Here is a 12617-nt window from a genome sequence, read left to right as displayed (position 1 = left end):
TGGATACCTTTGGGGCTGTTTCAATTCTTGCCAATGTTTATACAAACACATAAAAGTAGGGCAGGAGATGGATATTTCATTTTGAGGTGTGGTGTAAGCCTTGGTTAATCAGAGTCCACAGTCCTTAAGAATCTTTAATTTCTTTCAGGGCAGTGGGATGCTGAGCTTGTTTTGTTGGTATAGACTAAAGAGCTTTCCTGGGCAGAAAGTACATGCCATTCTAATCTTTTTCTACCCAGAAAGTAGTCTGATCACTAGGTCAGAGTACATTCTGGGTAAATGTTGCAACTCGGGTGAAAGAACTCTTCCTTCCACACAATGCATTCTTCAAATGGAATGCACTGCCACATTAATGAATTAATTAGGAAGCTATGCATTCTCCATTTATTCTCTTTATTTACTTCTGTATTTATTCTCATCTTTATTCCTTTCCTAAGCCTTTGTCCCAATATTTCTTGCAGTTTCTCCTAAAATTTCCAATGTTTTTATAGGTGAGTCAGCTTGGAATTGAATTTTCACAGAGATGCCAGAAACAGACTCTGGAGAAAAGGAGAGTTTTCAACAAATGGTCTTTGGAAAATTGAATGTTCACATGCATAAAGATGCACATTTGTTGTGTATCCACATTTGTGTATGTGTTCTATGTGTGTTGCATGTATATATATGTGAATTTATGTGTTAAAATATATGTATATATACATATATATATGTGTGTTGCATGGAGTACATGTTTTTCTCTGTGAGTATTTACATGTATCTATACAAGGACACACACACATACACACACACAAATATATATATATATATATATATATATATATATATATGTATCTGAGTATGTATGTCTAGATACATCTCTGTTAATGTATATGTGCATATGAACATGTGGAAATGTGTTTATATGTGTTTGAGTGCATACATGCATCTGTCTGAATGTGGACATATATCTTCACGTGTGTGTATGAGAGTACTGAGAGATGGCGACTTTTGCTTTACTTTTTTCTGTTTTCTATTTCTTAACACTAGAGATTCTGTCATAATCTGAATCTGACTATTGTTGACAAGGAGGGTTGGGTGATATTGCTTCAATGGTCTGGTCTCAGGGTCCATGGTACAGAGGGTGGAGATAACCCTGCTCATAACACAGAGCATCTACCAAGACAGACATCTCTTTCACTAACAAGGAAAGACAGCTGCCTCCATATGCAATGATCAGGAAAAAAACTTTCTGAGGAATTTGATATTAATGTTTATAATTTGAAAGCACATAATAACACACTTTTTGGCTCCCATAACTGTTCAGGGATCAGACTGAAGAAGGGCCACCACCCAGCTCCCTGCTTGGTGCATGGCATTAGTACTGGGCAGTTTAGCATGACAAGCAATTAGGTCTTGGCAGCTGCTAAGACAACAAAGCAAGTCGCTCAGGAAACTTGGACATTGGCCACAGAAATCACTGCCACTACAATGTTCAAAAGACAGATTTCATAGGGACAAGGGATTGGAAAAAAACAATCAAACACATGCTCATCTTGTCCCTTTTCACACCACATACTGTACACATACCTCATTGCCTCACTGCCAAGTGGTGCCAGCAATATGTTCAATATTTATGCCATAATCTCTCCCCCACCTCTCTCAATTCATTCAACAGATGTTTCCTAAGTACTTGTAATAAAAGCAGTTCACAGAGAACCAGGGAAATAGAAATATAAAAGGTAATTACTAGACGTTGGATTTATATTGGAATGCTGGTTGTGGGCAGGACTAAGACAGCAAGCTATGGAGGGCTTTGGATAGTTAATAGTTCATAAACTAAAGATACAATCTAGTTAAAGTGCTTGTTGACGATTTTAAAGATTAAATAAAATGCAAGTAGATTCTTAATGATGACAACAAGGCATATATCCATGACATGGGTACCAGATCATATAGATATTAAGTATATCTGGGACTATTGAGAACCAAATACTAGACTGTAGAGAGTTAACTGTAAATTAGTCATCTTCTGATTCATCAATTTTCAGTGTGGTATAGTTTCTCTTATGAACAACAAGGTTGTGTTTTATTTGTTTATTTTTATTAGATATGTGCTTTATCTACATTTCAAATGGTATCCCCTTTCCTCACTACCCTTCTGAAAACGGCCTATCCCACCCCCCCTCCCCCCTGCTTACCAATCCACCTCCCACTTTCATGACCTGGCATTCCCAGGGGCATCCAGCCTTCACAGGACCAATGGCCTTTCCTCTCATTGATGTCTGAAAAGGCCATCCTCTGCTATATATGTCGCTGGAACCATGGGTCTCTCCATGTGTGCTCTTTGGTTGGTGGTTTAATCCCTGGGAGCTCTGGGTGTACTGGTTGCTTCATATTGTTGCTCCTCCTATGGGGCTACAAACCTCTTTAGCTCCTTGGGTCCTTTCTCTATCCCCTCTATTGCAGACCCTATGCTCTGTCCATTGATTGGCTGGGAGCCATAGGTATTTTGATCCCCCTTCTAAGAAGGATCAAGGTATCCATACTTTGGTCTTCCTTCTTCTTGAGCTTCATGTGGTCTGTGAATTGTATCTTGGGTATTCCAAGCTTTTTGGCTAATATCCACTTAATAGCAAGTACATACCATGTTTGTTCTTTTGTGATTGGGTTGTCTCACTCAGGATGGTATTTTCTAGTTCCATCCATTTGTCTATGAATTTCATGAGTTCATTGTTTTAAATAGTTGAGTAGTACTCCATTGTGTAAATGCATATCTTTATTGCATGTTGGAGCACCTTCTGGGTAGATGGTCAGGAGTGATATAGGTGGGTCCTCAGGTAGTACTATGTCTAATTTTCCAAGAAACCACCAAACTGATTTCTAGAGTGGCTGTACCATTTTGCAATCCCACCAGCAATGGAGAGTGTTCCTCTTTCTCCATATCCTCTTCAGCATCTGCTGTCACCTGAGTTTTTCATCTTAACCATTCTTACTGGTGTGAGGTGGAATCTCCCGGTTTTGTTTTATTTTTAACTTTGTGTATATGTGTCTGCCTGTATGTGAGTGTGTGCCCATGTGGGTATAGGTGCCCTAGAGTTCAGAAGAGGACATCTTTACCTAATAAATACACAAGATCTATGAGGCATATGATTACCATTTGTAATCATGATGGAATAGTTTATGCAAAGTTCATTAATTAAATGATTAATTTGGTTAGATATTATTAAAAGCAAAGATGCATTTGCTTCTCTCTCTCTCTCTCTCTCTCTCTCTCTCTCTCTCTCTCTCTCTCTCTCTCTCTCTCTCTCTCGACCAGGAGTTAATATCCTCTGTCTCCTTTTATTGATATCTACATTATTATTTCAGATATCTCCCAGTGAACCCCATTGCTTTAGCTAGCTTGACTGGTCCAGGAACCCTCCTGTTGCTGCCCATCCAGGACTTTGGTTATAGGGTATTCCACCAAGCTTGGAATTTAGGTAGATGCTGGGTATCTGAACTGAGGTCCTCATGATTACATGGGGGGCGGGGGTTGTTGACTATGTAAGCTATCTCCTTTGGATGCTCCTAAAGTCCTTATTTTGTGTACAAATAGACATTAGCAATCCATGCCTATTTAGATTTTAGCTCTTCTATGCATGAAGTGGTGTCTAATTCTAGGCTTAACTTGTTTTCCCCTGATATCTAGTAATATTGAGTATATATTCATTCACTTTACTATTCCTAGACACAGTCTTCAATACCTTTGAGCTAATAGAAATGCTCATCACCGCACATCCCACTTACTCTTTCGGGTGTGTGTACATGAGAGTAAAAGAAAGGATTGTAGGGACTGACAACAAACTTCAGAAACCCTCGTTGATTTATTCTGCATATCCCTTGTCTGTTTTTTAAATGCATTCAGGATCCCTTGAGAATCTAAAGGAGAACTTGGAATGTAGTTTATCTGATAGAGTGCTTGCCTCACATGCAAGAAGCCTTTGAAGGGATTGCTAGTCCCTTATAAAAGTGGTTAAGAAATCTTTTGCACAAAGTTCAAACTTCATCCTCTATTACACAGTTTGAAGTCAGTATGGGATACAGGAGAGTCAACCTCAAAGCTGAACAAAGCAATAATAAACAGAATCCATGGAGGAGTAAATAACAACAATTACAACTTCATTTTTTTCATTAAAGAATTTGCAAATACAGACTTTACAAAACATTGTACCAACTATTTGATTCAGTGTTTCAACAGTAATCCAAACCATCTCAGCCATGATAGCATGATGGTCATTATCACCATTCTAGAAACCATTTATAGAAAGCATTCTATAAAGCGCAGAAGTTTATTTAATTCCAATTCACACTGGTATTTGCTACTAAGTAAAAGAGTAAAGGCTACCTGCCCACTGTTTCCTACCTTATCACAGTGGATTGCTTTATATAAATAAAATGTTTTAGGAGTGTTTGCTATCATCTTAATAGTGGGAAAGATGTGCATGTGCATGCATGTATGCATTTGTACATGTGTGCGTGCATGTGTATGTGCATGCATGTTTGTGTGTGCACACATACACATTTGTGCAGTTGCAATCCTTACCAATTTTTCTTTTTAACATGAAACAAACAGTCATTCACACAAAAACACAGAGAGGACAGAAACGTACACATAGACAAACAGTCGGTGCACCGGGACAAACACAGAAAGATACACAGAAAGAAAAGCGCACTTGTTGTTAAGCAATTGCATCCATTTTCCTCCTAAAGCAGCTCTTGGAGGCTGTGGACATATGCCTATATTTAAAACCCTTTTCTTTTTCACCTGAATCAGCTCTTACGAGCTCTGGACAAATGCCTACCCAAATTCCTTCCCCATATTCCACTGTCTGCCCCCTAAGAGAGTTCAGCACTGGGTCCATACTGCCTCACTTAGTCCGTATCCTCTAGCTCACCATGCAGGATACCATCTTTCTGTTTTCTGCAAAGCTTTGCCAAGACAGGGTCACCTCAGGAAGTCTTCTTTAATCCTGCCCCGCGTCTGGGTGCCACTCTGTTGTATTCCTTAGCTGCCTGCAGCTGTTATGAACTGGGTTGCTAGAACAGAAGCTGAGGAATGGATGAGGAAGGGGCGAAAAGAAGAAGGGCCAAGACAATATTTCACTGATCAAGGCTGGAAACTTTAATGGCGCCAGACATTTTAACAGTTTGGGCAAACCCTTCCCCCCAGACTCCGGGCTGAGTTCCGGTGGAAGTTGTCTAGCTTCTTTTGGAGGTCCTTGTCTTGACTGCTCTGGCAGCTGGGTGGGTCGCCTGCTTAATTTAGGAATTCCTAGACCTGGAGGAACAATGAACTTAACCTTCACTGAGCTTCTCTACCCTAGGATAAAAATTTCTGCTTTAACCTACTTCCCTATTATGTCCTAATGGCAGATTCCTGCCCGAAGCCAGGGATTGTCCTTGACCAACTCAAACCATGTGCATGACTGCCCCAATACGGCTCTGTACATACATGCACATAGTTGTGAATGTGTGTGTGTGTGTGTGTGTGTGTGTGTGTGTGTGTATCTGCATGGGTGTTTATGTGTGCCTGTTATCCTGAACTTTGTTCTTCCTTTAAACCCATCACCACATGTTATCATTAAGTAGAACCTACTCCAGGGACATGACAAAGGAAGGGAGATAAATACACAGCAATTTAATTTGACAGATGCGGAGAATATGGTGGTAGAGTGGATTAGACATGTCCAGGCCTTCTCTGTCTTTTCTTTTCTCCTCCCTCCCTTCACCATTTCTTCCCCCTTTATCCCTCTCTTTCTTCATTCTTCCTAATAGTTCCTTTATCCTTCTCTCTCATCCACCTCTTCAATTCTTATTGGATATCTGTACCATTTTAACTGTAATATTTGGGGACAGCAATTCTCATTTTTACCTATAAGTGGTGTTGTGAGCTCCTGCCCTTTTGGGTTCTTAAGGAAACCACTGTTATCAAGGACACCTGGTAACTCAGGGAATAACTGGTACTTGTGTTCTCTTCTTAACTTTCTTTTGAAGTACATGAATTCACAGCAATCCTTATCTATAGAACTTCCCTTTATCTTCAATATTTAAAACTTAATAAAGGCTGGATACATGCCTGATTTGACATTTGGGTTGGTAAGTCCAACAAGGAAATACTTTTAATCTGGGATACAGTAGAAAAAAATCATTTTTTCTTTCCCACATTTGGGTCCCAGTAGCAAGATAATAAAAATGGTGATACAAGAACAATCCCTGTGAGCCAGTAAGCAACGAACAGGAACAAAGAGGTGTGACATCTTTTTCTCCCTCTCTTCTTGTTTTCATTTCTGCTCAGCATTACTGTGGTGAATATAAAGGGGGTTTATGTCTTAAGTTTAAAACACAGTTATAGTTTTACATTAATTTTTGGAGAATTTTAGAAACAACTAACTAATAAGTATTTACATGATTTCTACCCCTTACTGTCCCACTTCCAATTTTTCTGGTGTTCTCCCTACAATCCTCTTTCAATTTTATGACATCTTTAAAATCATTATTGTTACTACACACACACACACACACATTCACACACACACATACACAAACATACACGTGTGCATACACAATTTTCTGAGTTCATCAAGTATTACTTGTATACTTAAGGCTGAATGTCTGGAATTGCATAACCCACCACAGGGCTTGTCCTTGGAAAAGACAGATTCTCCCTCTGTGAGCTGTCATCAGTTGCCTGTAGCTTTTGATGCAGAAGGGGCTTTCTGAGACTTTCTTCATTCACATTGGCATGTCTGCTGGTGTTGTCATCATGTTAGTCTTGTTTATAGAGTTATACTCTTGAGATTTCCTAGGTGCAACTTCCATATAATATACAGTAGACACTACACAGTGGTAGATGTCTTGATCCTTTGGCTCTTATAAACTGGTTCACTTTAGTCAGGTTCTTTGAGCTTTAGCTACAGGGCTTGTGTTGTATCTGTTGGGTGTTGGAATTGGGTACCCCCTGCTCAGTTGTTCTCTTCATTTTGGCCCTTATGGATTTTTGTTATTGTTTCCATCATCTATGAAAAGAAGAAGCTCTTTTTTTTTGAATGAGGATTGATAGCTCCACTTACCTATGGGAAGAAGAATACATATTAAAATACAGTTAAGAATGATAGTGGTTTTGAAATTCACTTTTGTGCTTTTCTATAGGTGGGACACATATTTTTAAATGGATGTTGAAAGATCAAGAGTAGCTAGGCAATAGCATACTACCAAAAGAATCCATTTATTTAAAAATTGTATCTCCAGGTGGGGGACAACCTGCAAATGGATCCTATTTTCATCCCAGCATGTGAATGTTCCTCTGGAAATACCATCTTTATAGGAATCAAGATATTCAGAGATACATGTGTTAACCTGATAACTCCCCAGGCACAGTTTGCTGCCAGAAGAGGCTGCCAAGATACTGTAAGCCATCAGGACTATCTGACTCATAAAATAGCATCTCTTGATATTCTAGAGTGGAAGGTTTTAATGGAGTTCTGATGAGAAAAGTCTGTGACCAGAATACCTCATCACATCTGAGAAGACTTCTTTAAAAGAAGGTTCAGGGAGCCTTTGTAAAAGAACCTGATGCATTTGACTGTGAAACTAGAAACAGAGACAGATACACGTCTAGGAATTATGATGCAGTTTTGATAACCAGTATAATTCTTGACTCAATTTTAATACTTATGCCTACAGATAAGTGGAACTCTCATTCCTCATCAGAAAAGCTTCGCTTTCCTGTACCAGTTCTGTGGCAGAGAAGAGAGTAATAAAAGTTGTTGGTTTCTTTTTATTTTTTAATTAGGTAGTACTATCTATAGGTCATCAGAGAACAAAAGGAAACAGAGACAACCAGGCTTCAGTATAATAGATAAGATGGCCTCTACTTTCTTTGTCAAAGATGTAAACATAATTTATGTCCTAAGTAACCTTCATTGTTTTCAATGGGATTAATCATTGATAAAATATTTTATTATAAAAAGAGCTTGTGTACTAGGCATCCAGTGAAACATCTTTCATAACAGATTCAAACTAAAGACAAGCTATTGCCTGTGATGGTTAGTTTCAGTTGTATACTTAATTGGAGTTAGGGCAACCCAAGTGACTCAGAATGTGCACATCTAGTCAGGTTGAGAAGGCATTTCTAGAGACACGGGATTTCTAGAGACTGTCTCCAGCATAAAGAGAGGTCTGATCCATTTATGAATGTGAACTTTGAACAGACTCTTATGAGCAATCATGGATGAGTAAATAGGTCTCCAGAGGCATATCCTGGGACTCTATATCTTGTCCTAGATCCTTATTGTTCTGTCTTTTCTCATGTTCCCAGCCACCCTGAAGCAAACTCCCACACCTTTGTTAGATTCTCCTACCACTTTCATGTTTTCTCCAAGTGCATGAGGTCAAGCAAACATGGATAGAAGCCTCTGAACATGGAAGCCAAAATAATCCTTCAGCCTTTACTTTTTTAAAAATTTTGTCTCTAGCATTTTCTCATGCCCAAGCAATGCTGGCAAGTAATAACCAGGTGTGGTTTTATCCAGCTACTAATTCTTGATTTCTTAATTGGTTCAATCAAATGGATGCTAGGATACCATGATCCTCCTGCCCCCGTTGCTTTTCACTAGCAGATGGGGAGGCAAATTCCTTTTTTTCCACTTAGCAAAAATGCTCCAGGTTCCTTATGCGGTGAGTGCAAAGAAAAATGTTTATTTCTGTACTCAGAAGTACTCAGAGGTTTTTCTATTTTAAAAGGAATTATTCTTTCAAATGTGTGTGTGTGTGTGTGTGTGTGTGTGTGTGTGTGTTTTGCTCCAATGTGCATAGGTAGAAGCTTATGTGTTGAGGTCATAGAAAAACTTTGAGCAGTCAGTTTTCTCCTCTTATTGTAGGTTCTGCGGATCAAACATCATTACCATGCATGGCAAATGCTTTGGCTTACTCAGCAATCTGTCTAGCCCAGAACTTAAATTTAAAAATCCAGCCTGCTCATTAAAATACCTCTGAGACCAGCTTCTGCTCCTTGGAAGTAGGTGTGGTCATGATAGTGTTTAGTGATGTAATGTCTATAGAGTTTATATAAGTTATTTTGAGCAGTTAGGAACTCAAAATGTTACTTCTTGGGTTACAGTGGTTATTGTTTTTGTTGTCATTGTTACTTTGTGAGTAATGCCTATAGAGTTTATATAAGTTATTTTGAGTAATTAGGAGCTTAAAATGTTACTTCTTGGGTTACAGTGGTTATTGTTTTTGTTGTCATTGTTACTTTGAGAAGAGTATGTTGACCCATCTCCTAAATAACTGCTTTTAATCATTTTTTCATATAACATACGTTGTTTAAGCATTTTGATAAACAACAGGGAAGTACATACTAAAGGAGGCAGTGATAAGAGACCAAGAGAGAGTAAGAAGCCAGCCATGCTGTTTGGATGAGTCATGGAGCTCAAGTAGGGTAGGAAAGTTAACTGAGAGCAATTACTCTGGTTAGCGCTTATGAAGGAAGCCCAGGGCATTTGTGTTTATAGGAGGACTGTGCAGCCCTTTGCACAGTGTCCAGTGCTGTGAAGCAGTCTTTGATTTTATAGAAACAGGCTGGTGACAGTTAGTTTCAGAGCCAGATGCTAGTGTCCAAGCTTAGTGCTCTTCTTCCACTTCCTACTCCATCTTTACTTGATTTTCTCCTACAGTGTTCAGAGTGTTCAGAACGTATTGGTGAAAAATGTAAAATGAGTGCATTACGGAATCACCTGTATGAACAATTACAGTTTTCTATCACTTCAGATGTTCTAATTAAGTAAGAATTGTTTAGCTTTGCCCTTGTTTTAATAAAGAGTAAATTTGTGTCCAATCATTTTGGGCACATTATTATTGTTCAGTATTGTTGCTAAGATATGCACCATCTCTCTGTGACTAGTATATTGGAGAGCTGGCCCTTGATGCAATAGTGTTGAAAGGTGGGGCATTCCGAGCTGGGATCACTAATCTCATTGCATCAATGGGTTAATCCACTGGCAAATCCACGGATGAAAAGTCTATCAAGGTGTAGGACAAAGTTGGAAACATAGGTCTTGCCTTAGAAGTAGCAATATACCTTTGAAGGGTGTGTCTTCTCTCCAGTTCCTTGCTTTATAAATGTTAGCTTCCTGGATGTAAAGAGATGAGTAGTTTTCTCTTTAGTGTCATTTGCCAAGAAGAAATCATGTGAGCGTTATCATGGATAATCAGTTCTGATATAATGTCATGTACACAGAATTCTAGACCTTCTATATCTAAAGAATTTCTATGTTGCTTCTATATCTATTAAGCAATCCTTAAATTGTGTGTGAATCCATGATGCACACATATATACCCACACACTCACACACATATACACCCACACTCACACATGCGTGCTCATGCACAGAAGCATGCATGTGGAGTTCATAGGACAACTTTCATGCTCTACCACAGGCCTAAAAGCAATCAGACCCTCCAGCTATCTCCTGAGACTAGTCAACCAAAAATAAAGCATTCATTCTTTAAGATGATTTTTCTTGTGCATTTTGTTATAGGAGCAGCAAACTGGCTAGCATAGAAAGGATACAAATAGGATATTAGAGGAGGAACTGCTAGGCTGCTTGAGAATGTTAGCTCAGTTTCTTAGATTAATTACTCATTAGAAGCTGGTTTCCTTCCTTCTTCCAGATAATCACTGACCCAGGTTAGAGGGAGCATATTCTTTCAAGTGCTATTTGTGGCCTGAACTGGTTAATATTTACCCTGCAACTTACAGTGTATTTATTATTTCATTCTCCAATTTGCACGATGTGATGAAGCTTGACTGAAATACTTCCCATGCAGTGTGGAACTGCATCAGAGCCTGGGAATGAGTCTGCTTGGATGCTACTAAGTGATGTCCCAGAGGATTGTGACACATTTGATAGTGGGCAAAGCCTGAGATTGATCCTTTCAGACGGAGGAGTGAAGAGTGGAATTCACATCTGCTTCCACTCTTAGGCAATGCCAATTTGGATCATTACTTTATTTTGAATAGTTATTTGCCCAAATTTAAAATCTCAGGAGTGTGCACGCTTGCACGTGCCTGTGCATGTATGTGTGTGAGAGAGAGAGAGAGAGAGAGAGAGAGAGAGAGAGAGGGAAGGAGAGAGAGAGAGAGAGAGAGAGGGAGAGAGAGAGAGAGAGAGAGAGAGAGAGAGAGAGAGAGAGAGAGAGAGAGAGAGAGAAGAGAGACAGTTACCAGAGAAATGTGTCTCTCCAGGCTCCACAGAAATACATCAACTTTAATCATCAACTTTAATGAGATTTGCTTATTTGTTGAAGTGTAAAAGACTTCTCAATGGACAGAAAGCCTCTTCCTTTTGAGAATTGCTCTGCAAATGGCTGCCAAAAGCTGATCTGAAATGTCTAGAATTCTGTGTACCTGACATTTTATCAAAACTGATTATCCATGATGCATACACATGCACATACATACACACATATGCAGACACATGCTAACTCATAGGCACACACATATGCAGACACACATGCATACATTTCCATACACACACACACACACAGACACACATGCACACACACATGCACACACACATGCTCACTCACAGGCACACACATATACAGACACACATGCATACATTTCCATACACACAGACACACACACACACACACATGCAGACACACATGCAAACACATATGCACACACACACACACACATCCATGCACACACACATGCACACACACACACATGCACACACACACACACACACACACTGGCCTTTGGTAATTTTAACCTCCATCATCCTTTCCCCTTCTCTTCTTTTTCCCAATTTGCCCAACCCCCCTCTTCTTTCCAAACCCCTTCGTACAGTGGTGTCTTTCTCTTTGTGACCAACTGAATGTAATTACGAGCATGATTGGAGGATTATTTACTTGAGCTCAGACAGTCATCAGTGGCTACATCACTGAAGAAACCTCCAACCTTCCATAGCATTCAGTAAACTTTCAGAGTGGAATGGAACTTTGAAGCTTCTTCACAGATGATGGAATATGCCTGCTTCCAGCACCACACAGATCTCCTGGAGGCAACCACAGTTCTAGTGAATTTGTGAGTTCAAAACCATGCCATGTCTGGAAACCAGTGCTCTGTAGAATTCTACCATCTTATAGCTGTTACTTTCTTTCTGTCCTCCCTTCCACTATTCCTGAGCCTTGGAGGGAGTGATATAAGTGACCTGTTTAGGAACCAGCACACCATAGTACTTATTCTCTGTACTGTGGCCATTTGTAAGTTGTTAATTGATGCCCACTGGGGAGAGGAGATCTTCTATGATAAAGAATGACAGCAGAACTAATATATAGGCATAAGCATTTGTATTTAGGGAACATTTTCACAACACGTCCATTCTGAACAAAATTGTTAAGACAACATTTCTAGAACTGAGTTCTACTGACTGATGTTTTAGGGTGATAGAGACCCCTCTATGAGGACTTGTGCATACTCTACAGGAGAGAGACAGCCAGCAGTGCTACAGTGCTATGATGCTTTGAACCACATCAACAAACATAAGGATGCAGTAGTGGCATCCATTCCATAGTAGTAGCCAACCGCTCTT

The sequence above is a fragment of the Apodemus sylvaticus genome, chromosome 17 (assembly GCF_947179515.1).
Source record: "Apodemus sylvaticus chromosome 17, mApoSyl1.1, whole genome shotgun sequence".
Classification (NCBI taxonomy): Eukaryota; Metazoa; Chordata; class Mammalia; order Rodentia; family Muridae; genus Apodemus; species Apodemus sylvaticus.
Note: the sequence above shows the minus strand (reverse complement) of the source record.